General features: G+C 39.9%; 1 protein-coding gene across 3 annotated transcripts in view; it reads right to left on the reverse strand.

Moving 5' to 3' along the window:
- NUDCD1 (NudC domain containing 1) overlaps positions 1 to 18,899 on the reverse strand; it is a 138,472-nt gene that overhangs the window by 105,798 nt on the left and 13,775 nt on the right. The window lies entirely within an intron of this gene.

Genomic DNA, 18,899 nt, shown 5'->3' on the forward strand with positions numbered 1-18,899 from the left:
AAAAGAATCTGACAACAGCCTTGAGCCCTTGACTTTCCTTCTGACAGAGGCTACCGAAAGGAGAAGGGACCAGAAAATCAAGTCTGGTAATATGACAAAACAAGGTTCTTTAACACCCCCCGAAAATCACAGTAGGTCACCAGCAATGAATCCAAACCCAGAATAAATCCCTGATTTACCTGAAAAAGAATTCAGGAGGTCAGTTATTAAGCTAATCAGGGAGGCACCGAGAAAGGCAAAGCCCAACATAAGGAAATAAAAAAAATGACACAAAAAATGAAAGGGGAAATATTGGATGAAATAGCATAAATAAAAAACAATCAAAACTTTAGGAAACAATGGACACACTTATAGAAATCGAAAATGCTCTGGAAAGTCTCAGCTATAGAATCAAATAAGTAGAAGAAAGAAATTCAGAGCTCGAAGACAAGGTCTTTGAATTAACCCAATCCAACAAGGACAAAGGAAAAATAATAAGAAAATATGAACAACGCCTCCAAGAAGTCTGGGATTATGTTAAATGACCAAACCTAAGAATAATCAGCATTCCTGTGAAAGAAGAGAAATCTGAAAGTTAGGTAAACATATTTGGGGGAATAATCAAGGAAAACTTCCCCGACCTTGCTAGATACCTAGACATCCAAATACAAGAAGCACAAAGGATATCTGGGAAATTCACTGCAAAAGGATCACTGCCTAGGCACAAGCTATCTAAAGCTAAGACGAAGCAAAGAATCTTAAGAGCTGTGAGACAAAAGAACCAAGTAACCTATAAAGAAAAACCTATGATGAACAGATTTGTCAGCAGAAGCCCTACAAGCTAGAAAGCATTAGCGCACTATCTTCAGTCTTCTCAAACAAAACAATTAACAGGCAAGAATTGTGTATCCAGTGAAACAAAGCTTCATATGTGAAGGAAAGATAGTCTTTTTCAGACAAACAAATGCTGAGAGAATTCACCACTACCAAGCTACTTTTAGGCCTCTGAGCCCAAGCTAAGCCATCATATCCCCTATGACCTGCAAGTATACATCCAGATGGCCTGAAGCAACTGAAGATCCACAAAAGAAGTGAAAATAGTCCTAACTGATGACATTCCACCATTGTGATTTGTTCCTGCCCCACTCTAACTGATATTCTCCCTGGCCCTTAAGAAGGTACTTTGTAATATTCTCCCCCCTCCCCGCGCCCCGCCCCCCCTTAAGAAGGTACTTTGTAATATTCTCTCTGCCTTTAAGAATGTACTTCCTATGCCTATCCCAAACCTCTAAGAACTAATGATAATCCCACCACCCTTTGCTGACTCCTTTTTCGGACTCAGCCCGCCTGCACCCAGGTGAAATAAACAGCTTTGTTGCTCACACAAAGCCTGTTTGGTGGTCTCTTTACAGAGATGTGCGTGACATTTGGTGCCGAAGACCCAGGACAGGAGGACTCCTTTGGGAGACCAATCCCCTGTCCTCGCCCTCACTCCGTGAGGAGATCCACCTACGACCTAGGGTCCCCAGACCAATCAGCCCAAGGAATATCTCACCAATTTCAAATCAGGTAAGCGGTCTTTTCACTCTCTTCTCCAGTCTCTCTTGCTACCCGTCAATCTCCCTCTTTTGCTACCCTTCAATCTCCCTGTCCTTCCAATTCCAGATCTTTTTCCTCTCTAGTAGAGACAAAGGAGACACATTTTATCCATGGACCCAAAACTCTGGCGCCGGTCACAGACTCAGGAAGACAGCCTTCCCTTGGTGTTTAATCACTGCGGGACGCCTGCCTGATCATTCACCCACACTCCATTGGTGTCTGATCACTGCGGAGATGCCTGCCTTGGTCATTCACCCACATTCCCTTGGTGGCAAGTCAATTGCAGGGATGCCTGCTTTGGCTGCTCACCCACATTGCAGGCCAGGGCTGCTCCCAACCTCCCTTCTCCGTGTCTCTACCTTCTCTTTTCTCTGGGCTTGCCTCCTTCACTATGGGCAACCTTCCACCCTCCTTCCTCCTCTATCTCCCTTAGCCTGTGTTCTCAAAAACTTAAAACCTCTTCAACTCACACCTGACCTAAAACCTAAGCATCTTATTTTCTTCTGCAACACCGCTTGGCCCCAGTACAAACTTGACAATGATTCTAAATAGCCAGAAAACGGCACTTTTGATTCCTCCATCCTACAAGATCTAGATAATTCTTGTCATAAAATGGGCAAATGGTCTGAGGTGCCTGACGTCCAGGCATTCTTTTACACATCGGTCCCTTTCTAATCTCTGCTCCCAATGAGTGAGACTCGCCCCAAATCTTTCTTCTTTCTCTCCTGTCTGTTCCTTCAGTCTCCACCCCAAGCTCTGAGTCCTGTGAATCCTTCTTTTCTACAGAGCCATCTGACCTCTCCCCTCCTTCCCAGGCTGCCCCTCGCCAGGCCGAGCCAGGTCCCAACTCTTCTTCAGCCTCTGCTCCCCGACCCTATAACCTTCCTATTACCTCCCTTCCTCACACCCAGTCTGGCTTACAGTTTCCCTCTGTGACTAGCCCTCTCCCACCTGCTCAACAATTTCCTCTTAGAGAGGTGGCTGGAGCTGAAGGCATAGCCAAGGTTAATAATGCTCCTCTTTCTTTATCAGAACTCTCCCAAATCAGTTAGCTTTTAGGCTCGTTTTCATCAAATATGAAAACCCAGTCCAGTCCATGGCCCGTTTGGCAACAACCCTTAGACGCTTTACCGCCCTAGGCCCAGAGGGGCGAGAGGGCTATCTTATTCTCAATATGCATTTTATTACCCAACCCGCTCCCTACATTAAAAAAAGCTCCAAAATTAGATTCTGGCCATCAGCCCCACAACAGGACTTAACTGACTTCACCTTCAATGTGTACAATAATAGAGAAGAGTTGCAATTACTTGCCTCCGCTGTGAAAGAAACCCCAGCCACATCTCCAGCACACAAGAATTTCAAAACGCCTAAACTGCAGGGGCCAGGCATTCCTCCAGGATCGCCTCCCCAAAGATCTTGCTTCAAGTGCCGGAAATCTGGCCACTGGGCCAAGGAATGCCCGCAGCCTGGGATTCCTCCTAAACCGTGCCCCATCTGTGCAGGACCCCACTGGAAATCGGACTATCCAACTTGCCCAGCAGCCACTCCCAGAGCCCCTGGAACTCTGGACCAAGGCTCTCTGACTGACGGCTTCCCAGATCTTCTTGGCTTAGCGGCTAAAGACTGACACTGCCCGATCACCTTGGAAGCCTACAGGACCATCACAGATGCTTTGGGTAACTCTTACACTGGAGGGTAAGTCCGTTCCCTTCTTAATCAATACAGAGGCTACCCACTCCACATTACCTTCTTTTCAAGGGCATAAATTACCTCCATAACTGTTGTAGGTATTGATGGCCAGGCTTCTAAACCCCTTAAAACTCCCCAACTCTCATGCCAACTTGGACAACATTCTTTTATGCACTCCTTTTTAGTTAGCCCCACCTGCTCAGCTCCCTTATTAGGTCGAGACATTTTAAGTAAATTATCTGCTTCCCTGACTGTTCCTAGGCTACAGCCACACCTCATTGCTGCCTTTTCCCCTAGTTCAAACCCTCCTTCACATCCTCCCCTTGTATCTCCCCACCTCAATCCACAAGTATAGGACACCTCCACTCCCTCCTTGGCAACCGATCATGTACCCCTTACCATACCATTAAAACTTAATCACCTTTACCCCGCTCAATGCCAATATCCCATCCTACAGCACACTTTAAAAGGATTAAAGCCTGTTATCACTCGCCTGCTACAGCATGGCCTTTTAAAGCCTATAAACTCTCCTTATAATTCCCCCACTTTACCTGTCCAAAAACCAGACAAGTCTTACAGGTTAGTTCAGGATCTGCACCTTATCAACCTAATTATCTTACCTATCCACCCTGTAGTGCCAAACCCATATACTCTCCTATCCTCAATACCTCCCTCCACAACCCATTATTCTGTTCTAGACAAACCTAGCTGACTCCATAAATCCTAAATCCTTTCCCCACTCCCCTTTCCATTCCTTAAAAAACAGCCCTAAAAGCTGCTCCGACACTAACTCTCCCTAACTCATCTCAACCTTTTTCATTACACACAGCTGAAGTGCAGGGCTGCGTGGTCGGAATGCTTACACGAGAGCCAGGGCCATACCATGTAGCCTTTCTTTCCAAACAACTTGACCTTACTGTTCTGGGCTAGCCCCCACATTATTCCTGATACCACACCTGACCTCCATGACTGTATCTCTCTGATCCACCTGACATTCACTCTATTTCCCCATATTTCCTTCTTTTCTGTTCCTCACTCTGATCACACTTGGTTTATTGATGACAGTTCCACCAGGCCTAATCGCCACTCACCAGCAAAGGTAGGCTATGCTATAGTATCTTCCACATCTATCCTTGAGGCTACTGCTCTGCCCCACTCCACTACCTCTCAGCAATTCTAACTCACTGCCTTAACTCGGGCCCTCACTCTTGCAAAGGGACTACACGTCAATATTTATACTGACTCTAAATATGCCTTCCATATCCTGTACCACCATGCTGTTATATGGGTTGAAAGAGGTTTCCTCTCTATGCAAGGGTCATTAATTCCTCTTTAATAAAAACTCTTCTCAAGGCCGCTTTACTTCCAAAGGAAGCTGGAGTCATTCACTGCAAGGGACATCAAAAGGCATCAGATCCGATCACTCAGGGCAACACTTATGCTGATAAGGTAGCTAAAGCAGCCAGCTTCCAACTTCTGTCCCTCAGCGCCAGTTTTTCTCCTTCTAATCGGTCATTCCCACCTACTCTCCCACTGAAACTTCACCTATCAATCTCCTCCCACACAAGGCAAATGGGTCTTGGACCAAGGAAAGTATCTCCTTCCAGCCTCACAGGCCCATTCTATTCTGTCGTCATTTCATAACCTCTTCCATGTAGGTTACCAGCCACCAGCCTGTCTCTTAGAACTCTCATTTCCTTTCCATTGTGGAAATCTATCCTCAAGGAAATCACTTCTCAGTGTTCCATCTGCTATTCTACTACTCCTCAGGAACTGTTCAGGCCCCCTCTCTTCCCTACACATCAAGCTCAGGGATTTGTCCCTGCCCAGGACTGGCAAATTGACTTCACTCACATGCTCCGAGTCAGGAAACTAAAATACCTTTTGATCTGGGTAGACACTTCCACCAGATGTGTAGAGGCCTTTCCCACAGGGTCTGAGAAGGCCACCGCGGTAATTTTTTCCCTTTTGTCAGATATAATTCCTTGGTTTGCCCTCCCTACCTGTATACAGTCTGATAAGGGAATGGCCTTTATTAGTCAAATCACCCAAGCGGTTTCTCAGGCTCTTGGTATTCGGTGGAAACTTCATACCCCTTACTGTCCTTAATCTTCAGGAAAAGTAGAACAGACTAAGGGTCTTTTAAAGACACACCTTCACCAAGCTCAGCCTCCAACTTAAAAAGGACTGGACAGTAATTTTACCTCTTGCCCTTCTCAAAATTAGAGCCTGCCCTCAAGATGCTACAGGGTACAATCCATTTGAACTTTTATATGGACACACTTTCTTGTTCAGCCCCAACCTCACCCCAAACACTAGCCCTCTAGGCAACTATCTTCCAGTCCTCCAGGAGGCTAGACAGGAAATTCGTCAGGCTGCAAATCTTATTAAAAAACTGACCCCTCAAACTCTACAACCTCGGTGGACCGGACCCCATTAGTCATCTATAGTATCCCAATGGCTGTTCGTCTGCAGGACCCCCCATTAGGTTCATAGTTCCAGAGTAAAACTGTGCCCATCAGACAGTCAGCCTGATTTCTCCTCTTCCTCCTGGAAGTCGCAAGTACTCTCCCCTGCTTCCCTTAAACTCACTCGCATTTCTGAAGAACAGTAATTACCCTTATAAGCCTAATACATCCCTTCATTCTATTAGGTCTACTCGTCCTTACCCAACTTTTTGCAACAGGGCTTTACGGTTTTACGCAGTCACTCTCACTACTTGGACTGCACCCCGAAAACTTGTCATCCCTACTATCTTCTGTCCAGTCATACTCCTATTCACCATTCTCAACTACTCATAAATGCCCCACCCTTGTTTACACTGCCAGTTTACACTTTTCTTCCAAACCATCATAGTGGACATCTTCTGGTACTATCCCCAATCCACCACTCTTAACTCCCTCTTGAAGTGGATGGATGATCTTTGCTGACAGGGTACACTCCAATACTTTCACCCTGATGAAGTCTTATTCTTTACTTTTATACTCACTCTTATTCTTCTTCCCATTCTTATGCCACCGTCTACCTCTCCCCAGCTATCTCCAGCACACTATCAATCTCATTCACTCTCTCCTAGCAGTTTCTAATCCTTCTTTAACAAACATTGCTGGCTTTGCATTTCTCTTTCCTCCAAAATCGCCGAGGCCTCTATTTACTCACTGCTAAGAAGAGGGGACTTTGCACAATTTTTTAATGAAGAGCGTTGTTTTTACTTAAATCAATCTGGCCTGGTATATGACAACATAAAAAAAGACTCAAGGATAGAGCCCAAAACCTCGCCAACCAAGAAAATAATTACATTGAACCCCCCACCAGACACTCTCTAATTGGATGTCCCGGGTCCTCCCAATTCTTAGTCCTTTAATACCTGTTTTCCTCCTTCTTTTATTCAGAGCTTGTGTCTTCCATTTAGTTTCTCAATTCCTACAAAACCACATCCAGGCCATCACCAATCATTCTATACGACAAATGCTCCTTCTAACAACTCCACAATATCACCCCTTACCCCAGGAAAATCTTTATTCGGTTTAATCTCTCCCACTCTATGTTCCCACACTGCCCCTAATCCCGCTCGAAGCAGCCCTGAGAAACATCGCCCATTATCTCTACATATCACCCCCCAAAACTTTTCACCACCCCAACACTTTGCCACTATTATATTTTGGTCTTCTTATTAATATAAAGACAGGAATGTCAGGCCTCTGAGCCCAAGCTAAGTCATCATATCCCCTGTGACCTGCACATATACATCCAGATGGCCTGAAACAACTGAAGATCCACAAAAGAAGTGAAAATAGCCTTAACTGATGACACTCCACCATTGTGATTTGTTCCTGCCCCACCCTAACTGATAGGATATATTCTCCCCTGCCCTTAAGAAGGCATTTTGTAATATTCTTCCTGTCCTGGCACTTTGTAATATAGGTACTTTGTAATATTCTCTCCGCCCTTAAAAATATACTTTGTATGCCTATCCCAAACCTGTAAGACCTAATGGATAATCCCACCACCCTTTGCTGACTCCTTTTTCGGACTCAGCCCGCCTGCACCCAGGTAAAATAAACAGCCTTGCTGCTCACACAAAGCCTGTTTGGTGGTCTCTTTACATGGATGCGTGTGACAGCCACCACTATAGAACTGCTAAAAGGAGCTCTACATCTTGAAACAAATCCTAGAAACACATCAAAACAGAACCTGTTTTAAGCATAAATCACTCAGGACCTATAAAAAAATACAATTAAAAAACAAAAACATGTATACAGGCAACAAAGAGCATGATGACTAGAATGGTACCTTACATCTCAGTAGTAACATTGAATGTAAATGGTCTAAATGCTCCACTTAAAAGATACAGAATTGTAGAATGGATAAGAATTCACCAACCATTTGCTGTCTTCAAGAGACTCACCTAACACATAAAGATTCACATAAACTTAAGGTAAAAGGGTGGAAAAAGACATTTAATGCAAATAGCACCAAAAACAAGCAGGAGTAGCTATTCTTATATTAGACAAAACAAACTTTAAAGCAACAGCAGTTAAAAAAGGCAAAGAGGGACATTATACAATGATAAAAGGCCTTGTCCAATAGGAAACTATCACAATCCTAAACACATAACAACCTAACACTGGAGCTCCCAAATTTATAAAACAATTACTAATAGATCTAAGAAATGAGATAGACAGCAACGCAATAATAGTGGGGGACTTCAGTACTCCTCTAATAGCCCTACACAGGTCAAGACAGAAGGTCAACAAAGAAACAATGGATTTAAACTATACCCTGGAACAAATGGACTTAACAGATATATACAAAACATTTCATCCAACAACCACAGAATATACATTCTATTCAAAACCATGTAAATACATGGAAATTTAAAAAAACTTGCTCCTGAATTATCATTGGGTCAAAAAATGAAATCAGGATGGAAATTAAAAAATTATTTGAACTGAAGACAACAGTGACACAACCTATCAAAACTTCTGGGACACAGCAAAGGCAGTACTAAGTGGAAAGTTCATAGCCCTGAACACCTATGTCAGAAAGTCTGAAAGAGCACAAATAGACAGTCTCAGGTCACACCTCAAGGAACTAGAAAAACAAGAACAAACCCAACCCAAAACCAGCAGAAGAAAGGAAATAACCAAGATCAGAACAAAACTAAATGAAATTGAAACAAACAAAAAAATACAGAAGATAAAGGAAACAAAAAGTTAGTTCCTTGAAAAGATAAATAAAATGGATAGACCATTAGCAAGATTAATCAAGAAATGAAGAGAGAAAATCCAAATAAGATCAATAAGTAACAAAATGGGAGATGTTACAATTTAAAAATTACCAATTAAAAAAAGTCCAGGACCAGGCTGGGCGCAGTGGCTCACGCCTGTAATCCCAGCACTTTGGGAGGCCAAGGCAGGCAGATCACGAGATCAGGAGATTGAGAACATCCTGGCTAACAAGGTGAAACCCCGTCTCTACTAAAAATAAAAAAAAAATTAGCTGGGTGTGGTGGCTGGCACCCGTAGTCCCAGCTACTTGGGAGACTGAGGCAGGAGAATGGCGTGAACCCAGGAGGTGGAGCTTGCAACCAGCCGAGATAGCGCCACTGCACTCCAGCCTGGGTGACAGAGCGAGACTCCATCAAAAAAAAAAAAAAAAAAACCAAGTCCAGGACCAGACAGATTCACAGCAGAATTCTACCAGATGTTCGAAGAACTGGTACCAATCCTATTGACACTATTCCACAAGACTGAGAAAGAGGGAAGCCTCCCTAAATCATTCTATGAAGCCAGTATCACCCTAATACCAAAACCAGGAAAGGACATAACCAAAAAAAAAACTACAGACAGATATCCTTGATGAACACAGATGCTAAAATCTTTAACAAAATACTAGCTAACCGAATCCAACAACATATCAAAAACATAACCACCATGATCAAGAGGGTTTCATACCAGAGATGGTTTAACATACACAAGCAAATAAATGTGATACACTGCATAAACAGAATTAAAAACAAAAATCACATGATCATCTCAACAGATGCAGAGAAAGCATTCAACAAAATCCAGCATCGCTTTATGATTAACTCTCAGCAAAATCGGTATACAAGGGACATACCTCAATGTAATAAAAGCCATCTATGACAAACTCACAGTCAATATAATACTGAATGGGGCAAAGTTGAAAGCATTCCCTCTGAAAATTGGAACAAGACAAGCATGCCCACTCTTACTACTCCTCTTCAAATAGTACTGGAAGTCCTGGCTGGAGCAATCAGACAAGAGAAAGAAATAAAGGGCATCCGAATCAGTAAAGAGAAAGTCAAAATGCCGCTGTTTGCTGATGATATCTGTTTACCTAGAAAATCCTAAAGGACTCCTCCAGAAGGCTCCTAGAACTGATAAAAGAATTCAGTAAAAGTTTTCGGATACAAACTTAATGTACACAATTCAGTACCTCTTCTATATACCAATAGCCACCAAGCTGAGAACCAGATCAAGAACTCAACCCCTTTTACAATAGCTGCAAAAAAAAAAAACAAAAACACAACACGTAGGAATATACCTAAACAAAGGAGATGAAAGACCTAAACAAGGAAAACAACAAAACACTGCTGAAAGAAATCATAGATTACACAAACAAATGGAAACACATCCCACACTCATGGATGGGTAGAATCAATACTGTGAAAATGATTATACTGCCAAAAACAATCTACAAATTCAAGGCAATACCCATCAAAATACCACCATCATTCTTCACAGAATTAGAAAAAAAAAATATGTAACCAAAAAACAGCCTGCATAACCCAAGCAAGACTAAGTTAAAAGAACAAATCTGGAGGCATCACATTACCTGATTTCAACCTATACTATAAGGCCATGTCACCAAAACATCATGGTACTGGTATAAAAATAGGCACATAGACCAACGGAAAAAAAGAGAGAATCCATAAACAAACCCAAATACTTAGAGCCAACTAATCTTCAACGAAGCAAACAAAAATATATAGTGGGGAAATGATACCCTTTTCAACAAACAGTGCTGGGATAACTGGCCAGCCACATGTAGGAGAATGAAACGGGATCTTCATCTCTCACCTTACACAAAAATCAACTCAAGATGGATTAAGGACTTAAATCTAAGACCTGAAACTATACAAATTCTAGAAGACAACATTGGAAAAACCCTTCCAGATATTGGCTAAGGCCAGGATTTCATGACCAAGAACCCAAAAACAAATGAGATTAAAAACAAAGATAAATAGCTGGGACTTAATTAAACTATAAGAGCTTTTGCACAGCAAAAGGAACAGGCAGCAGAATAAACAGACAACCTACAGAGTGGGAGAAAATCTTCACAATCTATACATCCAATAAAGGACTAATATCCAGAATCTACAACGAACTCCAACAAATCAGCAAGGAAAAAAACCAACAATCCTATCAAAAAGTAGGGTAAGGATGTGAATAGACAATTCTTCTTCTTTTTTTTTGAGATGGAGTCTCGCTCTGTTGCCAGGCTGGAGTGCAGTGGTGGGATCTTGACTCACTGAAACCTCTGCCTCCTGGGTTCAAGTGATTCCCCTGCCTCAGCCTCCCGAGTAGCTGGGACTACAGGCGCACGTTACCATGCCCGGCTAATTTTTTATATTTTAGTAAAGATGGGGTTTCACCATGTTGGCCAGGATGGTCTCAATCTCCTGACCTTGTGATCCACCCACCTCGGCCTCCTTGTAATCCCAAAGTGCTGAGATTATGGGCGTGAGCCACCACACCCAGCCATGAATAGACAATTCTTAAAAGAAGATATACAAATGGCCAAAAAGCATATGAAAAAACACTCAACATCACTAACGATCAGGGAAATGCAAATCAAAACTACAATGTGATACCACCTCAGTCCTGCAAGAATGGCCATAATCAAAATATCAAAAATAGTAGATGTTGGTGTGGATGCTGTGAACAGGGAACACTTCTGTGCTGCTAGTGGGAATGTAAACTAGTACAACCACTATGGAAAACAGTATAAGGATTCCTTAAAGAACTAAAAGCAGAACCTCTGTTTGATCCAGCAATCCCACTACTGGGTATCTACCCAGAAGACAAGAAGTCATTATACAAAAAAGATACTTGCGCACGCATGTTTATAGCAGCACAATTTGCAACTCCAAAAGAGTGGAACCAACCCAAATGCCCATCAATCAACCAGTGGATAAAGAAACTGTGGTGTATATATATGACGGAATACTGCTCAGCCATAAAAAGGAATGAATTAATGGCATTCACAGTTACCTGGATGAGACTGGAGACTATTATTCTAAGTGAAGTAACTCAGGAATGGAAAACCAAACATTGTATGTTCTCACTCGTAAGTGGGAGCTAAGCTATGAGGATGCAAAAGCATAAGAATGACACAATGGACTCTGAGGACTTGGGAAAAGAGTGGGAAGGGGTGAGGGGTAAAATTCAACTACAAATAGGACTACAAATAGGGTATAGTGTATACTGCTCAGGTGATGGCTGAACCAAAATCTCACAAATCACCATTAAAGAACTTACTCATGTAACCAAACACCATCTGTTGTTCCCCCAACCACCTAGGGAAATAAAAAAATTAAAAAGCAAAAATGAAAAAATGTTACATGGGGAAAGTATTTGAACAGGAAAACTACAGTTTAAAAGAAGTAGGCGAGGCACGGTGGCTCATGCCTATAATCTCAGCATTTTGTGGGGCCAAGGCAGGTGAATCACCTGAGGCAGGAGTTCAACACCAGCCTGGCCAACATGGTGAAACCCCATCTCTACTAAAAATACAAAAATTAGACAGGTGTGGTGGCAGGCACCTGTAATCCCTGCTACTCGGGAGGCTGAGGCAGGAGAATTGCTTGAACCCAGAGACAGAGTTTGTAGTGAGCTGAAATCGCAACACTGCACTCTAGCCCAGGCAACAGAGCGAGACACCATCAAACAAAAACAAAAACAAAAACAAACACAAACAAAAAAACCCAAATCACTATTATAAAATAATGGATTAATAGAATATAATTACCTCATTGACCAGAGAAAACAATCTTACACTAGTAATGACTATTGTTAGCTAAAATGCCATGTCAGTGGGAGTAAAAATAACTATAGGCTTTTTGGAGATAATGTAAAGCTATGAGGTACTGCTATGTTTTTATTAAGTTTTTTGTTTTATATGCCTTTTGACATGATTCCACTTACAGAAATTTATTCAATAAGAATACCTGCATATGTACATGAAGATCCATGTAACAAAAATGTTTATTTTAATAATGAAAAGGAAAAACTGTGCCAATAAAAACTAGGAAAAACAACCTAGTTGTTTATCAATAAAGTAGGTAAGAAGAAAGCAGCCCCTGACCTTACGGAAAAGGCCTAGCACTATCAGCCAGGCCTTTGTTCTGTTATGAGCTGGATTGGCACTAACAAGTGTTCTATTGAACAGGAATAGTTTCACAAAATGTAAACATCAGATAAGGCCTCTGAATGACCGTGATGGAGGAGGACAAAAACAGCAGCACTTCACAGTGATATCTGAACACAGATACAACAGGAACACTGTCAAGGCTACAAATATGACCAGGCCAATATAAGCAGCTGCAGCTTCCTTACTAATTATGGTCTGAGCCTCAGTCTAGTCTTCTCTCCTTCTAGATAAGACTTATTAAGATACCCATTACATAAACAACCACTTTCCTGACAGTATTCAATCCAGAATAAAGCCTCACTTCCTTTAACCCTTCCTCCAAAATCACCCAGCAGAGAAGACCAACCTTATAACAGTATCCTGTTTCTAAATCCTTTTACTGAACAGTCTGTGGTTCCCATGGTATGTGTTCTCCCTTACCGCAAAAGTAACAAATCCAACTCATTCAACCACAGATGCTTGCCTGGTATCTTTGGAGAGCATTGGCAGGAATGGTTAACTATGGAACATCCACCCTACAGAATACCAAGTAACTGTTAAATATACTGAGGCGGATTAATAATACTGACATAAAAAGATCTCCTAGATACTGATTTTTTTTTAAAAAGACGCAGAATACATACAATATGAATCCATATATGCCAAAACAAACATTATGATACAACAGCACAAAATATAGACAGACACACGCTGACCTGTTAAGAACTAGTTTACCATTAGGAAAATAAGACTGAAGTGTAGTGGTTGGGGAGATCAGGAGTATGAGAAAATTTTCCCCTTCTGCTTCAAATACATTACTTTTTTAAGACCAAGCAACTTGTGGGCGATAGACATAATTTTAAAGGTATTAGTAAGATAAAATGGGATGCTTTCCTCAAAACAGTTATTTCAAAGTAAAGGTTTCTAGTTGTCTCTACTACATGCCCCACACTGCATTTAATCTAATAAACCATTACCGGGAAGAATGTTGAGATAAACTTGTTAAATTACTATTCTTCATTTCATACACAATTATGAGCATTTTAAGCCATTTTCTTTAAAATACGTGGTTCTACATGACGGAGGTTGCTAGAAGTCTAATTATCAATCAGATAAATGGGTACAATATCCAACAGAATGATTAAGATACTTGAGTATCTAAATGTGAAAATTAAATTAAAACACAAAAAGAAACACATAGTGGCTCTCTTACCTGCATTAATGACAGTTAAAGTAAAAGTAACCTAAATGTTTGATTGTTTAGATCTAATTTTCAAAGTACAGTTTAATTTTAACTGGACTATAAGCAATAAAATACCTTTTTCTGTAAATCCTAAAACACAGTATTTACTTATATCTGAATAACCTCTATTGACAATTTCACTACATGCCCTCATAACAACACTTTATAGGCTTACATCTATAATGTCCAGGTCTCACATAATCATTTTCTTTTTCCTCACAAAAAGTTAATGTAACTACGTTCAAGAGCTAACACTGAAAATCATTCAAAGGCAACATTTCACAGCTGATGCAGGATTAAAATTTCAGTGATGAACAGAATACTTACTGAATCACTATAATGTACAAGAATCGTATTAAATAAGTGCTTTGACTTTTTAACACATCATGTATTTATCACCAAACTCTATGAAGTTAAAATTATTAACCACACTTAGAAGAGAGTTTCAAAAAGATTAAATAATTTGTCTGGAGCTCCACTGCTAGAAAATGACAGGGCCAAGATTAAAATCCTGATAAACCCTCCTCCAAAAGTTGATTTTCTTTCCCCTACTCCACATTTGCTTGAGAATAAACCACTTCTCAAGATTTTCTAAATAAATTAATACTTCAGCTCTCAATGCAATTTTTAGTATACCCATCCCCAACCCCCCAAACCAACCTTGAATGTAACTACTATATTCAGTTTTTCTTCAGGCCTCTACACAGTATTTTTAATGCAGATTCCTGAGTCAATATAGATGTAAATTAAAAATTATAATGCCCATATATTATATATAAATGTCACTGTAAACAGTAAACAAATAATACAAAAACTATACTTATAAAAAAAATCTTTAAACAGATTTTGGGGCCCTCTTAGTTGCAGCTACAAGTAGAGAATCTTTGAACTAACAAAGTATTTTTCTAATATATATAGATTTATAGAAAGGGCTACTCAAGTTTAAAGAAATAAGCAAGTGGGGATACCATTTACTAGTATTATTGGATACCATTTACTAGTATTATGAGACAATGACATTTAAAACTTTGCCCTTTTAAAAGGAAGTGATCTTTTTCTGGAGAAAGTCTTTTCATCATTAATAACCATTAACTTTATTTGGAAGAAAGAATATAAAAAGTTCCTTTTTCCTTTTCTCTTTTTTTGTATTAAATGCACAATTCTAAGAATTGACCCCACTCTTTATTATTATTTTTTCTTTAATCAGGTATTGCAGTTCAGAAAATGTTACTCCGAAATAATAGCACTTCAACATGAAGCAGCCTCAACGTCTTTCTGGCCTCCCTTCTCTTCCTGTCTCTCCCAAGCACAGGATGAAGTTATTCTCTGAAGTTCCTTCATCTACCTATAAACTGGAACTGCCAAAGAGAAACACAATTGCTTTCCCTGAAATTTCATTAACCAGAGAAGATTAAAACTTCTATCACAAGGAAGAGGCTGAAAATTGAACACCCCACCTACAGCTCAGATGAACTTAGTCACAAACCATTGTCTGCTCTCCATCCCATTCAATTTCCAAAGAAAAGTATTAACTAATCATCATCTGATCATTAGGCCCATTCATTCATTTCTTCCTAAAAATCATTTGCTATCCCGCATTTCCCCCATGTCCCCTACTGATCAAGCACAAGAAGGGTATGAATAATGGTATATAAGCATTTGTACCCCACTGGATTACAGGGTAGTCATTTTCCTGGATTCCGCCATGTACACGTTAAAATATATTTATATGCCTTTTTCTCATATTAATCTGCCTTTTGTCAAGAGATTTTCAGCAAACCTTCTAAGAATAAAGGGGACACTTTGCCTTTGTCTCTACACAGGTAAAGTAAGCAGTCCCATAATAATAAACTCAACTGTGAAAACAAGCTGACATTCAGGCCTAGAGATGAACATACTGACATATGACTGAGTTCCTCTAACAAATGGTTGTAACCTGTCACTCCAAGATGTAGTCTCACACGTATATTCTTACAAATGAAATCCAGTAACTGCCCCTTAGACCTTTAAGTACAAATTAAAGAGGCAATATAAGATGACACTCTTTTAGTAGCAGAAACAAATTAGCTTTTCAGGTAAATAGAAAACGAATTATGACATAATTTCCTAAATATTAAGAAACGAAACACATTACTTTAAAATGAGCCATAATATCATATAAAATAATGATATATTAAAAAACCAAATTTTAAACACTTTTTTGCTTTCCCAAGGCCTTTTCTACTTCCTTGGCACACTTCCTCCCAAGGGACATTCTCTAAAATTAACTACTGTAAACCTACAAGTTAAATTTTCTTGTAAGTAGTGTATTCCGTCTTTATAAACCAGTATGTAGACCTGCTGCCACCTGCTGGCTCCAGACAGTCTGAAGACCAAGCAACTCATGGTTTTCAAGTCTTGGGTCCCACAGCATTCACTTTGACTACAACAGTTCAGGTTTAACTAAGGTGGTCATTTGTACATCAGTCACAGAAAAGGAGCCTGTCTAGGATTTGTGCATGTGTGCCTTTGATGAAAATAAAAGAAAACAAAACAACGTATTAAACAATAAAATGGATATTGGAAGAGCTGTTTTCTGCTATAAGACAATAGTCTAGGCAGTGGTCAACATTCTCTACAGGCCTGCACCTGACAGAAACTCAAGAGTAGGTTGATTTCATTTGTGCTGATGAGAAAAATAAGAAATAAGTGCAGTATTCTTCTGTATCCCAGGTACAGAATTTCTTAATACCTGGTCATCCCTGGACCGCAAGCAAAACCGTCTGAGGTGCTTGATAAAATAATAAATTATAAAATACATATTACAAAATTACCCTAGAAACACACTTTGAATAAACCCATTACTGCACAAAAAACTGAACAGGTGATTAGAGAACTAGCACTGAAAATGGTAACAGAGGCCAGGAGCTGTTGCTCATGCCTGTAATCCTCCAGCACTTTGGGAGACTGAGGCAGGCTCTGTAGAACCTAGGGGTTCAAAACCAGCCTGAGCAACATGGTGAAACTCTGTGTCTATTAACACATAATATCTGTCTCTATTAACAAGAAATAAGGAGAACCGGTAGAGTACTGTGGCATTCTGGAATAAATGAGTTTAAATCCAGACTCTTAGAAATATCCCTATGCCTCAGTTTCCTCAACTATAAGGTAATAATAGTATCTTGTATATCAGGATAATATGAGGATATTATTCTATGAGATAGGATCCACAGGATCCACGGTTCTGTGGATTAAACAGTATGTGTAAAGTGTTTAGAATTGTTTCTGATATGTAATAATCTCTACTCAATAAAAGTTACCTGACATTATTTATTCTTATCATACAGTTCTACTGCTCTCAAAGAAGGAATATGTGCAAAAATCCCAGCCAGTGTTTGTCTCCCATAAAGTGATACCCCAAGGCATATGCCAGTAATATCTCTTCATATTTGCATAATGCCTTCCACTTTTCAAAGCATCTTCACACATCTTGCTTTAACTTCTAAAAAAATCTTATCATTATGCTTATTTTCTACTAGGAAACTGAAGCCAAGGATATATAGAGACTGCTGTACCCTTTTTGTCAGCTACATATTACCATGTAATAGTTACCTATACACTCATATTAGCACGTAAAAAGTATAACATACAAGTTACCTGAACTTATATGTATAACTATACATATAAGTACTTGAACATATTAAAAGTAATGGCAAAACTATTATTTTTGCACCAACCTATACATTAGTGTCCTACACGGAGCAGATTTTCAATAAACATGTGAAAATGAACTCATTTGGTAAGTCTGTCTTAAATGTCTACTTCCTTTTCAACTAACTACCCTACCTCCCTAACAAGTATTAGAGCTACATCACATGTGCCACAAGATACCTATGGAAAAGAAAATAAATTATGAATATGGATGGTACTAAAAAACTTAACACTTTCAGATCTACCATAATGTCATCTTGACTTCCTGAGTCAGAAAATCGGTAGAATAAATGTTATTGGCAAACTTTATGGTACAGCAAATGCTATGAACAAATGCCCTATTCATCAACACAAAAAGGATTAAGGAAAAACTTTCATGCACATACACACAGAACTCTACATCAAAATCTATTTGATCATTAAAATCTATTTGATCAGAGAGATCAGAGCATAGCCACTCATAAACATGCATGTCCTATCACTTTAGTTGGCTTATACACATTAGGCCTAGATAGTAATTCTTGGTAGAACATGGGGCTAGCAAGAAAAAGTAACTAATACCTAAGAGAGTAAGAGGCCAGACTGCATCTCCTCTGATCCAACAAGAAACAATCAGAATTTTATACTATCTGTTTTAGGAATCATCTGGAGGAAAATATTTATCATTACCAGGAAATGTCTAACTCCTTTCCGAACATTTTGAGATAAACACTGCATTGCCAATACAGAACTCATACAAATACTTGGATTAGAAGTAACAGGAGGAAGATCCTATTCAGAATGCAAAGCCAACTCCCAACAGTAATAACGAACTTTACACAGCTATTATCCATTCAACAAATATATTGATCAAGTCTTCTGCTGGGTGCTAGAACCCATGGCCTCGTCCAGGGGTTGGTAAACTACAGTCCACAAGCCAATTCCTGCCCATTTAGTTTTTGTTAATAAAGGTTAGTTAATTGAAACACGGCCACATTCATTTGCGTATAAACATCTATGGCTGATTTCACACTACAACAGCAAAAGCGAGCAACAAGAGACTGTCTGGCCCACAAAGCCTAAATTAGCTTGCCTTGTGCAAAAAAGCGTATGAACCTCTAGACTAGATGAAATTCATAGCACATGTATATTCGAGAGCCAATGGTGTGAATATTCCTGGGGGAATAGAGGTAAGATGTCAGGGCAAGCATGCTAGATGACAAAATGGTTACCTGGGACTTAAGTAAAGATTGCAAGGTAGACTGACACTGAATTAAAAGTA

This window comes from Macaca fascicularis, chromosome 8 (genome assembly GCF_037993035.2).
Source record: "Macaca fascicularis isolate 582-1 chromosome 8, T2T-MFA8v1.1".
Taxonomy (NCBI): domain Eukaryota; kingdom Metazoa; phylum Chordata; class Mammalia; order Primates; family Cercopithecidae; genus Macaca; species Macaca fascicularis.